The sequence below is a fragment of the Narcine bancroftii genome, chromosome 8 (assembly GCF_036971445.1).
Source record: "Narcine bancroftii isolate sNarBan1 chromosome 8, sNarBan1.hap1, whole genome shotgun sequence".
NCBI classification, from domain to species: Eukaryota; Metazoa; Chordata; class Chondrichthyes; order Torpediniformes; family Narcinidae; genus Narcine; species Narcine bancroftii.
Window position 1 is genome coordinate 169,723,999 of NC_091476.1, and position 15,960 is coordinate 169,739,958.

At 39.5% G+C, this 15,960-nt stretch overlaps 1 long non-coding RNA gene across 1 annotated transcript in view; it reads right to left on the minus strand.

The window, feature by feature from the left end:
- Window positions 1–5,466: 5,466 nt before the first annotated feature.
- The window catches only part of LOC138741943 (uncharacterized), a 54,712-nt gene continuing 44,218 nt past the window's right edge, over window positions 5,467–15,960 (minus strand). The window contains exon 3 of the long non-coding RNA XR_011343910.1: window positions 5,467–8,434. This is a non-coding gene — a long non-coding RNA (uncharacterized lncRNA). The remainder of the gene's footprint in view (window positions 8,435–15,960) is intronic.

Genomic DNA, 15,960 nt, shown 5'->3' on the forward strand with positions numbered 1-15,960 from the left:
CGCACAGACAACAACGAAATAAAAGATCAGACGTTAGCTGTGCGAGAAATACTGCCCAAAGATGCTACGCAAGCAAAACTACGAAACTCAAATTCACTCTGGATTTTGATCATCTTAATCAAAGCAGTAATTTTATATTTAAGGAGATTTTCTGCAAACAAACTGGAATATTGCATATCTGGAAATTGGTAATATTCAGTTAATATGAAATAGGACTGTTTTCATCTAACTAACTGTGGAAATCTGTCAGAATAGCATTCTGTACATGTGTGTCATGCAAAATGAATTGGTGTTTGCAAACTGGGTAAAGTCTGGGACACATGTTCATTAATAATTTGCCTTTATGTAAACAATTTGGGAAATATGACAAATGGGGAAAACTGCTGTCTTTTAACGTTGGTGTGGAAATTTCATTGGAAGTAAAGTCGAAGCCATCATTGCTATTGAGGAGTCAATCAAACCACAATATTTGGCATTCATTCGTGCTCAGTTGTTGTCCAATCTACCTACCCTACTCGCCATGTGAGCTTCAATGGAACATCAAGGAGAGCTTCAGCACTGATTCGTAAGAACAGCATCAAGTTGCTGCGCATGCCCAGCTTGTATCCACTAAGCATACCAGGAATGTTCGTTCGGATTTGTCAATTTGACTGCAAATGAACACTCAGTTGTGCTGAATGGATCAACTAACTGCAATCAGATCTCTCCGGCAGAGGAAAAAGTACTTTTACAAATATGGAACTTTTATTTGTTTTTAATTGTTGTTGAACAATTATGTTTTTAATTTTATTTTATCTCCATTCTCTTGCTTAATAGCCCCTTCTTTCCTATCCTCAATATTTGTTTCTGATTTTAATCTGTATAAATATTAAACTTCATAATTTGGATTATATTGTATGGATTTTAATTTCTGAACAGGATGAGATTGGGGAAGGTGTTGGTCATCAAATCCAAATATACGACAATCCTTGTTCTCTTTAACAATCCTTGATCCTCAAGGAATTCAAGCCTTGTTCTCTTTAACAATCCTTGATCCTCAAAGAATTCAAGCAGATTTCTCAAACTCAATTTCCCTTTCATAAAACCTTCCCAGGAGTTACAATGGGAGGAAGGAAATAAGATACAAGGAAGAAAGTTGCGGAAAGTTACACCCTCCATACAGTGCGCAGACACAAGACGAGGTTGTACAACATGTCCGAACACCAGTACTTCAGAGAACTCTGCAGTTTTCTTTTTACATTGGACTGGAACAAGAAATCTTAAAGCACCATACTTTGACAAGGTTGTTCACCCATCAGAATCAGAATTTATTGTCATGAACAGGTTGCAGAATTCAGCGTCATAGTGAAAATATCGCTTTAAATTACATTTCCAAAATAAATAAATTAGTGCAAAAAAGGAAAAAGTGAGGTAGTCCATGGTTCATTGTCCATTCAGAAATGTGATGGCACAGGGGAAGAAGCTGCCCTTGTGCCGTTGAGTGCTCATCTTCAAGCTCCTGTCCCTTCTTCCTGATGGCAGCAGAGTGAAGATGACCTGGCCTGGGTGGATGGGGGTCCTAGAGGCTAGAAGCAGTTTTCTTAAAACACCGCCACTTTCATGCGCAGTAAATAACTCGAGAGACTGAGACAGAGTTACTGATTTGCAGGCTTTTATTCACAATCGACAGGGACCTCATCCTGTGCCGTGACCCGGGCTTTCTGTTAGAGGCTTTATACAAAAGTGGGAGGGGCCACAGGTACAGTCACCGAATGGGGCGGAACCAGTAATCAGGAATACAGCAGTTCACTACACTCAATATGTCCTCGATAAGTGAAGACTGGTGCCTGTAATGTTGCTGGAGTTTTTTTGCTGTCGTGTACATGGGAACCTCCATACCGGACAGTGATGTAACCAGACAGAAATGTTCTCCACAGTATATGGTACGACATTAGCAATATGATATCCAACTGGTTCCTGGGAGATCCAGCATAATTTTTGACAGATTTTGGGGACAGGCTCATCTTTTGGATATTCCATTTTTTAATGCCATTTGTTGTGCAGCAGATGGCAGATTTTTCATGCAATGTCATGAAATGCCCCAGTTGCAATGCTCCTTTAAACAATACTGCTAATCAACATAGCACAAGCTCTCCAGAAATAAAATGTCAATACAGTTGTTAGATTGAAAAAGCCATGGATAATCTCAGCTAAATGGTTTTATTTTTATACACCATTCTATCACCCACATTACCCAACGCGTAGTCTCCCAGCATGTTAAAATTCAAACCATGTTCCTCAATTAAAGATGAGAAGGTATCTGAATGTTTTCCCTACCCACACTGATCAATTGAATGACATTGTAATAAACTTCCAAAGACCATAACTTGCCAAAGTGTTAGATGAAAATGATATAGGCCATTTATTTTCTGCCCTGGAGATAAACCAGTTGGGGTAGCAACCAAGATGGGCATTTATAACGGCCATTGTTTGTGGAAAGCCATAAACATTGTGAAGGACTCCACTCGCCCCTCTTGCTATCCAGGAAGAAGTTCCAAAGCATTCAGGCCTTCACACCCAGATTACGAGATAGCTTTTTCCCCAAGCTGTGAAGCTTCTCAACTCCAGGGACACAGGGCTATCATGTTACATGATACTTTGATATACTATTTATGATATGTTATTAATAAAACAGTTTCTGAGGTAATTTATCCATGTAAATAACCAGTTCCACGGTCAGGAGAAACATTATCTCGGTTTCACTGTACACTGGTATGAATGACAAATAAACGCGACTTAAACTGTATTATGTATAAATACATCTCATAATTTTTGATTCACAGCCTCAGTGACTTGGGTTCAGTACAGACCTCCTGTGCTATTTCTATGGGGAATGCACATTCTTCATGCAATGGCGTGGGTTACCTCTGGTGCTCTGGTTTCCTCTCCAATTCCAAAGTCATGGCAGTAGTTGAACTGGCCCTTAATGAGCAGATGAGGGTTAAAATCTGGTAAGAAGGAAGGACAGATGGTTGGGTGTGGGGTGGCAGTGTTGAAGTGAATGGGAGGAGAATAAAATGGGATTGGTGTCGGATTTTTCTTAGATGGGTGGCCTGAAAGGCTTGTTTCCATATTTAAAAGATTCTGTCTTTTACCGGCATTCTTGTACCACATTCTGTCAAAGAACAATTGAGAGGACATGTTTGCAAGTGACCTCAATCCCTGGTCACAACTACTGTACAGATTATTAAGGAAATAAAAATGAATGAATTAATGAATGCCTGTTGGGTTTTTGTGCAATGGATCTTCAAAGGACATTTGATGTGGCTCTATAGGAGGCTTGTTGCTGAGGTTAATGTGAAACATTTTCAAAGGTATAAAGTATCTTGTGTGACTTAAGGATGAGTTAAGAACAAAAGCCAGGGGGCAGTAGCTAATAGCTTTGCATCAGAATGAAGATCGATACTCTTTGTTCTGCCACTGATGGCAGAGCTGGAGAAGAAAATGCCTGGCTCAGGTGGAGATGAAGAGGAAAAACTGTTCAATTCTCTTTCCAGCCAACTTTTATGTCACATCCAGTCCGGCTGCCCTGAAACCGGAAGTGACGTCATTGCACCCTCCCCCCGTGACACACTACTCGGTTCGTGTGCTTCGCACCTGAGGTGGAGGGGGTCCAGTGCCATCTTAGCGTGGACCCCTGGAACGCGTGGTTGGCCGTCATTAGGGGAGCGATTTGTGTCTGAAACTCCAATGCCAGATGCCGCTATACTCTTCTCAGTCCATAGAGATCACCTAAATTGCGTACAGAGGGCAAAATACCTAAATGTGCAGATAACCGAAAAATAAATGGAAGTATGATTAACCATGAAAGTGATTAGAAGTGACTTTAGAGGCAAGTTGATTGGGTAAATCAATTCAAGATGAAATTCCAAGCAAACAAAAACAGCTATTACATTTGAGGAGCGAGAATGAGAGGAAATATAAACAAGCTCACAAAACTTCAGGTAGAGTAGATAGAAGTACCAATCTTTAAAACCATATACACCCAATGGCAAAAGAAGTCTGCAACTCAGAAGTTTTATAAATTGAAGTGTGGAAGAGAAAAATAAACAATAAACTTGAGATTGATAAGAAAATTTCAACAGACTGGATCTTGGAAGGAAATACTGGTACCAGCATAAAATTGTTGATGAATGAAATGAGGTATCAAATTTCATGTGGAGATGCACTGGGTTGGCAGAAGTCTCGTTGGAGACTGCAGACAGGAGCTGTCAGTCATGGCACTAGTAATTAGTGGGACTGAAGAGTCTGACCTGGAGAGAAGATAGTAACTGAAGGTCCCAAATAAGAGTCATGCCATGTGGAAGTTTCAGGTCATTATAAAGTGATACATCCTTTCAATATGGAAACAGGCACTTCAGCTAGTCCATGTTGATCATTACAAAACTAAAAAGCCTGGACAGATTAGATGTGGCAACGTTGTTTTCCATTGTAGAAGAGTCTAAGACAGGACAGCACAACTTCAGGATAAAAGGGTATCAATTTAAATCAGAAGTGCCGAAAAGATTCTTTATCCACAGGGTCATGAGTCTGTGGAACTTGTTGCCACAGGCACCTGTGGAAGCGAAGTCATTGGGTGTAATTAAGGCAGAGATTGACAGGTACTTGATTTGTCCAGGCAACAAGGGTTACAGGGAGAAGGCTGGTGAGTGAGGGCGATTGGGAGGGTGGATCAGCTAGAATGGTGCGGTAGACTTTATGGGCTCATTTACCTACTTATGCTCCTGCACTGTGTGATGACGCCGCTGAGGTGATCTGCATTCGATGTCACCTCTGGGCTGGGGGGGGGGGTAATGGGTGGAGGTGGGGAAGGGGTTGTGGTCTCATTTAAATAGTGCTATTGCAACTCACTCATCACAATTAAGTCTTCGGGTCCAAAGACATCAAATAAAAAAAATATCTTTCCACGTGTATCTGGCACTTAGAGACGTGAACAAAATTCGAAACTGGAAGTGTGGAACAATTCAGCCTGGGATTAATTGCATTTACTTTTCACTCTGGAAATGCGCAATTTAATTTGTACAACAGTAACAAGAAGAATAACTTGCTACTGATTTTCTAGCCCACAAGATGTTCCATTAGTTATTAAAATGAGTTTGCAGTTAAAGAAATGTAAAATCCTGTTAATTTTCATTAGTGTCTGGCCTCCAGTTAAGGATCTTAACTTAACTTGCTATTTAAAATGCAAAAGGACAGTGAGAAAAAAGGTATTCTACTCTTTGAAGTGCTAGAAATGATAAAAGATTTACATTATTTTGCTACAGTATGTCCACTAGAGATTTATACACAGTTTTATTCACAGGTCAAATCATTAAAATACCAATGTTACAGGCCCAGAGGACCCCAAAACCCAGCAGCAAGAAAAATTCACCAGGACAAATAGTTACTTGAACAAAAGTTACTTTTAATTTTCTTTTAACATAAAATCAGGATCAAACTTTAACTTATTACTGTTAACTTAACCTAACTTAACCCCATTCTAATTCTAAGTGCATGTGAATGTAATGTCTATAAGTTCAGAAAAGTTCTTTGATTCCCAATCCAATCTCTCTTCTCACTCCTCCAAGTTCACTGCTACCAGGCAATTCTCATACTGTGCACATAATTTAACATTTACGAATTTTCACCAAGCTCTGGAAGGTTCTTGTCGGTTTCAGAGAGATTTGTTGCTCGTTTGACACACACAAACTGATTTACTTCCATCAGTCACTCAGTGTCTTGATGAAGAAACTTGCCCCATCAGGGTTTTCCAAATGATATCCACTTCTTCTGCAGGTCATCATAGAGTTCATTTTGTTTCCCTTATTTCAGGTGAAGCACTCTAGCCAGCCATTTCCTCTTGTATGGACCACAAGGATTTTCAACAGGCTGAACTCAGAACTCACAACCCATTTTCAAAATGGGGTTGCGACAAGCTGCCAGCTTGCCATGACTGCAGAAATCAGTTCTCTCTCTTAGAGAAAGCCAGTTATGTCTCCTCTCTCTCTTGGCTTGCAAAACCCCATGACCTTCCTAAAAACAGCAAACTGCAACCAGACAGATTGTGGCACCGGACCCAGTCTTCTGAGCCAGTTCATCTGTTGCTTTCAAAACAATAATGCATTAATCCACAGCAGGTCCAATTAACAACTACTTGTGAAGTCACTTGAACTCCTTGTGGAAACCTTTAGCAAATCCATTTTGATTGTCTTTACAAAGGCTTTGGGTCTGGAGGGTCTGGTTTGAGCAAAGCTCTTGCATTTTAAATGAGATTTGTTTTGTGGTGTTTGTGTTTGTTTGTGACCTACACTACCACCCCAATCTATCTCCTCCAAAAACATATCCATATACAGTATAAAATATGATATAAGCCATCACACCACGATCACCCATCTGTGCAGCCCCTGAACCTCTTTGCTCCTGTATTAATTCTGGTTTCTCTTTAGCATAAAGTAATATTTAATCTCTTCCAAAATAAAGGACCAGAATCAAGATATCAGAATGAACTTTCAATAAGGTACCAATTTAATATCAATGTCCATTTTCTAAAAATAAATTTTTAAAGAATAGACATTGATATTAAATTGGTAACTTATTTTATTCCAGAAATAATTAAATGCATCTAAAGATGATTAGCCACTTCTATCACACAATCCAACTGACATAAAGAAGACAAAGGTACAACTCCTCACCATGCAAAGCTACATATTTTTAAAATATTTCAATATTAAAAACATAATATAAATATCCCAAGTCAAATCTTTGCTAAACTCATTGGAACATCCCTAACATTTAGTCAAGAATCCTTTGCAAAAATTTAGAAACATATTTCTTTCATACTCATGCTGATAGCTTCATGAAATAAGTTTTTAATTACACTTTATGAGGTTATTTGTACGAGATGCTGAGCTGTGAAACATCACCACTGGTGGGGTGGCACAAATGGCGTAGCCATTAGCGCAATGTCTTTGCAGCGCCAGCAATCGGGTCTGGGGTTCGAAACCCGTATTGAAAGTATTTTGCACGCCTGTGTGGGGCTTCCCCAGGGGCTCCAGTTTCCTCCCACCATTCAAAATGTACCGTGTGTCAATTTGACGGTATGGACTCAGGAGGTCCAAAATAGCCTGTTTATAAAAAAAATATTTAAAAATAAAAATGAAAATAAAGATGAAATAATTCCAGATCAGAGAACCACAATGTCACTCTTTATTTTTTTTTGGGGGGGGGGTGGAGGGTTGGACTAATTTTAAGTTAGACTATTAATATTGTGTTACAATTAATGGGGGGGGGGTTATTTTGTGTAGTTTTCTGATGTAATATTGTAATCATACTATTTTTTTTCTTTAAATGTAATTCTCTATTGTATTCATGTTATAAAATTTTAAATAAAGTCTTCAAAAATAAGAGAACCACAATGAAAAACAGAAAGCAATTAATAATTATTTATATAGTGTCTCAAATCTAAGCTCTTTCCCTGTATCACAACATGCAAATTTTGACCTCTCCAACTACAGTAATTTAATTCTAATTGATGCTGAAATGCCATCAACCTTATGCTGCAGACTGCAATATAAATTTTCTATCTCATATTCAGTTCTCGCCCTTCGCTCTTTTGTTGTAAGCTCCTCAAGCTACAAATCGCTCGTGGTTTCTTCAATTCCAACATTTTGTGCATCATTGATTTCTTGAGAGCTATCACTGGTAATCATTCTGTCAGCTATCATGGTCTAAAGCTCAAAAATCCCTTCTCTAAACTACTCTACAGTACTAACTCTGTTTCTCTCTCTCTTACCTTTAAGGCTTTCTTTAAATGCTACCTCATTGAATGAGCTATGAACCCACACTCAACCCTAATAGTGATTATATCCATGAAAGGCAGCAGTAGTTAGCCTAGCGGTGAGCACAATGTTTGTAAGGAGTTTTTACATTCTCCCCACATCTGCGTGGGTTTCCTCTGGATGATGCTGCAACTCGAACCTCACAATTAATGTTCCTCCCACCCTTCATAACATACGGGGGTTGCAGGTTATTTGGGCGACATGGGCTCATCGGCTGGAAAGGCCAATCTAAAGTCTAAATTTAAATTTTAAAATGTATGAGTTCCTTCAAATGCTAAACTGTTATCTGGTGCTTTTCTTGCCTCCCACCATGAAAAACTCATTGTGCCTAATTCACAAGGGCTTGAATCACGTGATCTGATTGGCAACGGTCATTGGGGTCCCATCAGGTTTCCAGGTGAAGCCAGCATGTACACAGTGAAAAGACAGATGGTCCATCTGACTGTCGAGCATGCCACTAAGACTCATTATTAAGCCCAAGGATGAACGCAGAAGTGCTTGAGTGGATCAGGATGTTCTTTGTGTCCAGCCCTCAGCGCTGACGCATGATCCTGTTCATTTGACTGATGTCACCAATCCTGTCAAAATCATACATTTGGGTAAGTGTCTGACTTGGTTCATTTCATTTCAGAATGTTCCATTATTTGTTAAAGTTTCATTATATTTTAAATAAAAGGTTTTTTTACATTTTAGAAATAAATTGTAACAATAATCATTTTAATTATTCAATCACCCTTTTTTTAACTTTATTTATTCGTTCACAATACAGATAATAGGTAACATATATAACAATAAACTAAACATGAACGATATATTTTATATATATATATAAAAGAAAAAAGAAAGTTAAAAAAAAGAGTACCCCCCCCCCCACTTTCAGCCAACTCTCCTAAGGAGAGCCATAAAGAGAGAAAAAAAGAAAAATTAACCCTGTTTTTTAAAAATTATTTATTAGAGGCATTTGATGGCTGTTATCAGACAATTTGGCCCATGTGTTGGGGTTTATTGCAGACCCACATGGATTTTATCCAAGCCGGATTCAAAGGTAAATGACCATTTTATCATCAATTGGGCTGCTTGAATCATACACTACCCGACACGTTGAACGACTAGTTCCGTGATTGTGATTCTGCCACCAGTGAAAACATCTCAATATCTATCCTATCAAGTCCCCTTCAACTTTCTTGTTTGAAAAGGGATACCCCTCATTCTTATAAACTATCAGAAAGACAGACTTAGCCTATCTCCCTTTTATTGATTGGACAACCATCTCATTTTGAATTTCCTTCGAGCCATCACTGATTTTCTTCCCCTCCAATCTCATCGACTCTTCCTAAATTCTACCGGTGGCCAGTTAACCTACCAGCTCGTGTCTTTGAATGATCTGGTGGCAAGGACTGAACTCAGATGACTGGAGCTGTGCTTCCTATTTCATCTTTAACACTGTTACCAAGTACAATTGAAATTAATCTGAATGAAAAATTTCCACAGATGTGGGAATTACCTCACACAAAGGAGATCCTTATGATTAATCAAGTTCAATCACCCCTATCATGGAAGATTCTTTCACATCACTTCCTTTCTGGACCCATTCATAGAACCATAGAATCAAAGAACATTCCAGCACAGAAAAAGGCCCCTTCTAGTCTGTGCCAAACCATTTTTTTTTGCTTAGTTCCACTGACTTGCACTCAGTCCATAGCCCTCCATACCTCTCCCATCCATATACCTGCCCAAGTTCTTCTTAAATATTAAAATTGAGACTGAATTTACCACTTCAGATGGCAGATTGTTCCACATTCCTAACAGTTTCTGCATAAATGAGCTTCCCTTTTTGTTCCCCCTAAACTTTGTCCCTTTCAACCTTAATCCATGTCCTCTGATTTGTATCTCACCTAAGAGGAATAAACCTATTTACTTTACCTATCCACCCTTATAAATATCTCCATCATATCTCCCCTCATTCTTCTACGCTTCAGGGAATAAACCTGTTTAACCTTTCCCTGCAACTCAGTTCCTGAAGGCAGGCAACATCCTACCAAATCTTTTCTATCTGCACAATAATGCTCCAAATTTGGCCTCACCAATGTCTTATGCAACTTTATCATAACATCCCAATACTTCTGACCGCAATTCTTTGATATATGAAGAGCAATATTCCAAAACTTCTCTTGATAGCCCTCTCCACCCGTGACACAACTTTCAGGAAATTATGCATTTGTATTCCTAGATTTCTCTGTTCTACTGCACTCCTCAGTGCCCTACCATTCACCATGTACATCCTTTCTTGGTTTGTCCTTTTAAAATGCATCATCTCACACTTTTCTCCATTAAATTCCATTTGCCAATTTTCAGCCCATTTTCCCAGCCGGTCCTGATACCTCTGCAAGCTTTGAAAACCTTCTCCGCTGTCCAACGCGCCAATTTTAGTGTCAACTGCTAACTTGCTGATATAATTTGCCACATTATCATTTAGATTATTGATATAGATGATAAACAATAATGGTCCCAGTACCAATCCCAGTGGCACACCACTAGTCACAGGCCTCCAGTCTGAGAAGCAATCATCCACTACTACTCTTTGGCTTCTCCTGTCTAGCCATTGTCGAATCCAATTCACTACTTCACCATGAATACTGAGTGTCTGAACCTTCCTGACTACCCTCCCATGTGGGACCTTGTCAAAGGCCTTACTAAAGCCTTTCCTTTGTCAACTTTCCTGATAAACTTTTTGATTAAAATCTATAAGATTAGTCAAATACGACCGACCATGCACAAAGCCATGTTGACCATACCTAATCAGTTCCTGGCTATCCTAATAATTGTATATCCAATCTCTTAAAACACCTTCCAATAATGTACCTACTAACATCAGGGTCACTGGCCTATAATTTCCAGATTACTTTTGAAACTTTTTTTTAAACAATGGACCAAGGTGAGCTACCGTCAATCCTCCGGCACCACATCCGTGGCTAAGGACATTTTAAATATTTATGCCAGACCCCTGAAATTTCTACACTAGTCTCCTAGTCTGAGGGAATATCTTGTCAGGCCCTGGGGATTTATCCATCTTTAAGACAGCAAGCACTTCCTCCTCTTTAATCTTTATATAGGTTCCATGATCTCACTGATTGTTTTCCTTACTTCCCATGACACTGTGCCCATTTCCTGGTGAATATTGATGAAAAAAACAATCTCTTCCATCTCTTTTGGCTCCATACAAAGCCAACCATTCTGACTTCAAGGGAACCAATTTTGTCATAAATTACTATCCCTTTTTGTCTTAATATACCTGTAGAAACTCTTAGGATTTTCCTTCACATTGTCTGCCAAAGCAACCTCATGATTCCCTTTAGCCTTCCTGATTTCTTGAAGTTTTTCTTGCATCTTTTTATACTCAATTACCTCATTTGCTCCATGTTGCCTATACACCTCTCTCTTCTTCCAAACCAGATCGCTAATATCTCTCAAAAACCAAGTTTCCCTAGGCCTGCTAACCTTGCCTTTAATCCTTACAGGAGCATATAAAGTCTGTACTCTTAACATTTCATCTTTGAAAGACTTCCACTTAACTCACATATTTTTACCTGAAAAAACTTGTCCCAATCCACGCATTCTAGATCCTTTCTCATTTCCTCCAAATTGGCCTTTCTCCAATTTAAAATCTCAACCTGAGGCCCAGACCTATCTTTCTCCATAATTAACGTGTGTGTGTGTGTGTGTGTGTGTGTGTGTGTGTGTGTGTGTGTGTGTGTGTGTGTGTGTGTGTGTGTGTGTGTGTGTGTGTGTGTGTGTGTGGGTGTGTGTGGGTGTGTGTGTGTGCGCGCGTGCATGTGCACACACGTGGGTCTATATATCCATACATTCATAATCTGTATATTCCCTCATCGGAACATTGTCTGCAATTTGTGCCACCTGCAAAACACACGTGGCTCCAGTCCATTACGACTTCTTTCAGATTTCCTCCACTTCCAATCTCCTAGAAGGACAAGGCAGCAGGGTTACCCCTCCTCCCTTCCCCACCTTCAAATCAACCCCCCCATTTCTTAACTCACATACCACTTGGAGGTATTATCCAGGAATTCCAGACTACCTAGCAGTATTGTAGCCATTCTTTTTCCACGAGAAAGCAGTCTGCCACAAACCTCAAGGTTAATTATAGGGATTAACATGAAGTTCTGACCTTACTAGTGGCACCTACGTCCCATGAATTGATTAAAATGAACACAAAATAATTTTCATTAACTTTACGAACATTAATTTATTCTTCTCTCTTTCTTGCTTGTGCCCTTTCTCTTCAAAATATTGTTTCTTTTGTTTAGGTAGACCATGCTAATTGCACCCTGATAAAAATGTTTAGGATGAATAAGTGAATCTGGTAACATGAAGATGCCGTCTAACAGTAACCAGATAAATCATTAACCTAAGGGACTCAGGAATCTTAACATTACCACTGTGGGACCTAAAATTAACTCCCTCTCTCATACCGATAACCTCAGCATTTCCCACAAGCCTCAGTGTAGAGCTCATTGCAGAAGAGAACATCGTCAAAGAATGAGACACTGCAATATTAATCATATTTACTAAAAAAAATGATATCATTTTATTTGATGCCTGGTGTTCATTCATTGCCTAGAAATCAAAATGGTTATGTTAAACTAACGGCTTGCAATAATTCATTGATAGATTAAGCACTGTTATGTAAACACCACTTACATCTGCTATAATTCTGGAATGCTGCAGTATCTACTTGCTAACAAAATACTGCTCGCAAAATACTTCCTTGTTGTCAGATTGCTAATGAGGTTAGTCGGGTTCATGTGTACCATGATGCTGAGGACACTCTGACCTATTATTCATGAGTTTACACCATCAATAATGCAAATATATTAACTTAAAATTCTAATAAAGTGTGAAGACTTTGTTGAAAGTTCTCACAGCAAACAGATTGCATTTCCTGGCATGTGCAAACAATTTTTATAATCTGTCAGGTTGCATCAGCTAACAATGGCCATCCATGGTTATTAATCTGGCCTGGAATTTCACTGAAAAGCACTTGTGTTTCCTGGGGGGGGGGGGGGGGGAATCCTTGAAATGTGTTAACCTTAATTGTTGGTTGTGGGGTCATCATGGTAAAGGCCAACAATACAGTTTAATGCAGAACTGATAAAAATTGCAAGCACCTTGTGTCTGTATTCAGAGTAAATGGAAAGGGTTAAGATCTTCATATTCCTGGATGTCAACATCTCTGAAGATCTGTCCTCGGGCCTCCACGTCAATGCAATCTTGAAGAAGGCTCACCAATGGCTGTGGTAAACCACTGATATGCCATGATTGGCTGCTGCTGTTGGCTGGACACGCCTCCAATGGCCCCTTACATGGTCCCCCTGTCACTTTGTTTTGACTGGTCAATGAGGTAGATGGTTATTCCAGTCTTTAGCTAATAAAAGCCTGATAGTTTCATTACTTTAGTCTTTTGTGATTATTGGTGGTGGATGAATGGCTATACTTCAAGAGAATTTCAAGAAGATTTTGTATGTCACCAAAGATTCTTGAAAGTTTTGACAGGTAAACCACGGAGAGTATACTGATTAGCTGCAAAATGGTCTGGAATAGAGATGCCATTGCACAAGACAGGAAAAATCAACAGTGAGTTGAGAACTTGGCCAATGCCATCAAGGACATCAATCTTCACTCCATGAAGGGTATCGACAAGAGGTGATGTCTTAAGAAAACAGGTTCTATTATAAAGGAACATCACCACCCAGGCCCTTATCACACTGTTGCCATCAGGAATGAGGTACGGGAGCCTGAAGATAAACACCCAGTGGCACAAGAACAGCTTCTTCCCCTCTGCTATCAGATTTCTGAATGGACAATGAATCACAGAATAACTTTCTCTTATTTTGCACTAATTTATTTATTTTAAAATGTATTTTATAGTAATATTTGCACTTTACTGCTACTGCAAAACAACATATTTCCTGCCATGTTCTTAAATTTAAATTAAGAGAGCATGTGGTAGGTGAGACTAGATCTAGGAAATAGAGCTGCAAGATTCAGGTGAATATATTTTGGATGGAGATGAGGAGGAATTGCTTGTCCCAGAGAGTAGAGAATCTGTGGAATTCTCCACCCAAGGAAGCAGTAGAAGCTACCTCATTAGATAGATTTAAGACAGAGACAGATTTTTGGGCAGTTGGACAATTAATATTTCTCGGGAAAAGGCAGGTAGATGGAGCTGAATCCACAGCCAAATCAGCCATGATCTTATTGAATGGTGGAGGGAGTTCAGTGGGCCAGATATCCCACTACTGTTCCTATTTTCTTTCTGTTCTTAGACAGTATACAACTAGAAGAAGATTGAGTACTACATCGAAATAAAAGCCTTAGTCCCTGAGAGCAACTTGTATCTCTTTAGCAAAAGGCTCCAAGGAAAGGATAAAACCGGCATCGACTCGATTACCATGCTATTATGCCATGGTCTTGGTTCTTCACCTGCATCTGTTTCCAGATTCACTTCCTCAGAAATACTTTAGTTACAACTAAGTTAATGAAAAGTGTGAATATCTGAAATCAACTTGGTCTTTCATCTTCTCATGCCAACACATCTGTCTTTGGTTTTATGCACTGCCCGGTGGCTGAGACCACCTGCAAATTGGAGGATCAACACCTCATATTCCATCGAGGCGCCTTCCATCTAGATAGTGTTAAAAACAACTTCTCTGGCTTCCATTAGCCCCACCCCCATCTATTCCTATTTATCCTTTCCTCAGCTCTTGACTCTCTCCTTTTCCTTTTCCCTGTCTCCTTTCCTCATACTCTGCATTCAAAGAGACACCACCGTCCCCCAATCAATTCAACCTTCCCTCTCCATCAACCTACCATCAACCTCATTGACTGATTGAAGCAAAGAGAAAGGGGAACATGCAAGGGGCTATGGGTAGGATCGGTCTCAGGAGGCATGTCCAGCCGGCAGCAGCCAATCATGGCAGAACAGTGGTTTATGACAGCTTCTGAAATTCAGTTCTATTCCCTTCAAAGAGACCAAATTTCCAGGTGAAGTACAACATGCAGCCAACACTGAAACAAGAACACTTCAAGGCAATATTTCCAGGCAAATGTAACACAATACTAGTTTGACCAAATATTCCATCTTTTGTCAAAAATTGTGCAATAATGCTGCATTTCAAACATCCTTTCTATAAATAGAAAGGTTCAATCAAAGCTTCAACAGGACTTAGGGAGTAGCCATTTCCTTTTCTCACACAAAATGCTCTTTTCACCGAAAGGAAAAGCAAAATAACACATTGTATCTAAGTTTAGACTATCACAGAAACTGCATGGTCATTTTGAACTGTGGACCTGATTAGTTCAATGTTGTTGAATTGGAGAGTTGTATTTCAATTTCAATCCATTCCAGCTTCTCTTAAGGATAAAACAAAAGCATCTATGAAGGCTGCTCCAGAGGAGAATCCACAGACATTCAATAACTCTGAGGGCACTCTTTTCTCTGACTGTAAAAGGCACTTCAGGCAATTTCTGCTGATGGCAAATCTGGCAGATGAAAACAAATTCTGTGTAATCTTGCATTGTCTGAATCTTAAATCTTGACTGGAGTCAACATGGTAAGGCACCAAGTAAAAGAGGATCTCATTTGATGTCCATTTTCCAGCACACAGATATAGAACACTACAGCACAGAAAAACAGGCTATTCAGCTCTTCTGGTCAGTGCTGACCATTATTCCGCTGGTCCCAATGACCTGTCCAATTCCATAACCATCCAGAAGTCTCCCATTCATGTTATTCTCAAAACTTGAGATTGAGCCCTCATTCACCCCATCTGATGGCAGCTCATTCCACACTCCCACCACTCTCTGAGTGAAGAAATTCCCCCTCATGTTCCCCCTCTATGTACATAGAATTCTTCCCATAACTTGGTACACCATATTAATCAAGATTTGGAACCATAAGGCCATCTCCCCTTCCTAGTATGGTGATAACAAAGAACTGTAAGGCTTCCCAACTCTATCTTGGTTGCAATGATTAGCAGAGTAAGACTGCTCTCCCTCAGTAATCTCAGCCAAAGAGAGTATTTGAATA